Source organism: Penaeus monodon, chromosome 14 (genome assembly GCF_015228065.2).
Source record: "Penaeus monodon isolate SGIC_2016 chromosome 14, NSTDA_Pmon_1, whole genome shotgun sequence".
NCBI classification, from domain to species: Eukaryota; Metazoa; Arthropoda; class Malacostraca; order Decapoda; family Penaeidae; genus Penaeus; species Penaeus monodon.
Window position 1 is genome coordinate 8,134,101 of NC_051399.1, and position 2,500 is coordinate 8,136,600.

At 33.9% G+C, this 2,500-nt stretch overlaps 1 protein-coding gene across 1 annotated transcript in view; it reads left to right on the forward strand.

The window, feature by feature from the left end:
• Positions 1-2,193: 2,193 nt before the first annotated feature.
• LOC119580848 overlaps positions 2,194-2,500 on the forward strand; it is a 64,712-nt gene continuing 64,405 nt past the window's right edge. Inside the window, exon 1 of the mRNA XM_037929003.1 lies at positions 2,194-2,500. This exon is cut by the window's right edge and continues 57 nt beyond it. The gene's annotated coding sequence lies outside the window, so the exon portion shown is untranslated.

The following is a 2,500-nucleotide window of genomic DNA, read 5'->3' on the forward strand; positions in this document are numbered from 1 at the left end:
GCCCATCCTCACGCTGGACAACCATCCGCTCGACGTAGTCCGTTCCACCAAGCTGCTCGGCGTCACCATCGACGATAAGCTCTCCTGGACGCAGCACGTCAGAGACAGAGACATGTCTCTCTATCTGTATTTCTATGTATATTTTCAGCCTCTGGCTGCATGAAAATCAATAAACCGATTATTATTATTACACTCACAAACACACTCAAACACACACACACACACACACACACACACACACACACACACACACACACACACACACACACACACACACACACACACACACACACACACACACACACACACACACACACATTATATATATATATTATATATATATATATATATATATATATATATATATATAATATATATATATATATATATATATATATATATGCAATCTCTCTCTCTCTCTCTCTTGATATATATATATATATATATATATATATATATATATATATATATATATATATATATATATATATATATTATATATATATATATATATTTGTTGTGTGTGTGTGTGTGTGGTGTGTGTGTGTACATATACATACACATATATATAAATATACATATATATATATACATATATATTTACATATATATATACATATACATATATTCGTATAATCGAAGAAGATTTCAAAGAGTGGTTTCTTATTTCCAGATTTCAAATGACGAAAAATAAACAACAAACTCACTATGATCAAATGGTCATCAAATTGAGTTATCATCATCATTATCGTCATCGCCATTCCTAAGATGATGAAAGATGACCCAGCTCAGCATGGTCATCAGTGCAATTGCTGCAGTGCACAGGGAACCTCGTTGATAAATTAACCCTTAGGAAGACGTGGTGTGATTTCCAATTGGAAATTTCACTTCAGTCTTTCAGTCGTGCGCATACAGTTCGGTTGTGACTTTGCATGTTGTGACTTTAAAATTAGTAATTAAATAATCATAGTAGTACTTATAATGACAACCACAGCAGCTATAACATTAATACTACTAATCGAGGTAAGGACATGTAGTTTATATCATACGAATTAAAAAATCTAAGAGATGTTATTGCGCATATACTCGATGTTCACCGACCATGTAGATACATTCGACGGATACACGTGTCAGCAGTTGTAGCTCCGCCCTTGCACGAACTTAATTCGTGTTTGCCTTTCTGTTACCTCCTGCTTATCATACTCAGCACATGCGAGCAGGCTGGGACGCCAAACACGAGTAACGCTAACTATAAGGCGTCTTCTGTACGCATCAATAAAGTTAATAGTATTAAAGGTTAGTCCAGATACACAGTACTTGCACCAAAGATGCAAGACTTACTTGTCAGACAAATGAATCAGCATGATTATCTGTAAATTTGCTGTTTTACATGAAAGAGCTAGTATTTGTGAACTTATAATTGGTAGTCACCCACTATAATTTTCATATTACACGGTAAAGTTGATCAGGATACATTTATTACATAAAAAAGTATACGCATATACCACACACCACGAGAATGCGACGATGGAGCCTAGACTTCGGATTCAGATTTCTGGAATTTATTTATCAACCATTACAACGTCTGCACTTCCGTTTGCAATTTTTCAAATCTGTTCCTTATTTTGCAATTTTATATAAATTCTTACATCATGATGTACTAACTCCAATCAATGCCGAAAGCATGCTCTTGCATCGCATTCGTATAATTTGCGGTAACAGTGGAACTTTGATACACGGTACCATTATGTCATACAGATATTATATCTGTGTAAGTACAAATAAGATATATAAATTGCTTCAACTAGCCTTCAATTTTATAGGCAATTTAACTAAAGATGACAAAAAAAAATGTTCGTAATTCATTCAGGTTTTCTTTGTCAGCGGTTTTGCTGTTCACAATAGTTTAAAGAATCGTGGACTTTGTAATTTGAATTTGAAACCTAATGTATATGGAGTTATTAAAAACTTTCTTTTTACTCCGTTAAATATTGCATAACTTGGGTATGTTTTCTCAACCTGAAAATAATGTTGTCTTTTCTGTGGGATTTTCTTTTCGTTTTTTGTTTCACTGTCGTTTTTTCACTGTTGAGAGTTATATCTGCAGTTTGAATATCCAACAGCTTGTTAGAATACATATTGATGAATATTCACATACATCTTTAATATGAAAATGTCAGAATTTGTTAAGTTATTACAATGAATAAAAAGTTGATGGCAACTCAACTCCATATTTTCTGTGGAGTTGATGACGTTATTTCGTATGAATACATGATTGGTGGCATTAACTAGCTCGTTCTGCGCATGTGCAGGATTAAAGGTTGGCTTAAAAGATAATGTTGGTTCAGAGGTGCAATAAAAGTTGTTCCTGAAGCTGCCATTGTGCATGCGCACTAGAGATCTGGATTAAACTTTGATACGGGATTAACTTTTTTGGTGCGCACAGAAAACGCTTATATATCTAAGCTATTGGCTGGAACGTTCATTTTTGTTGATTTAT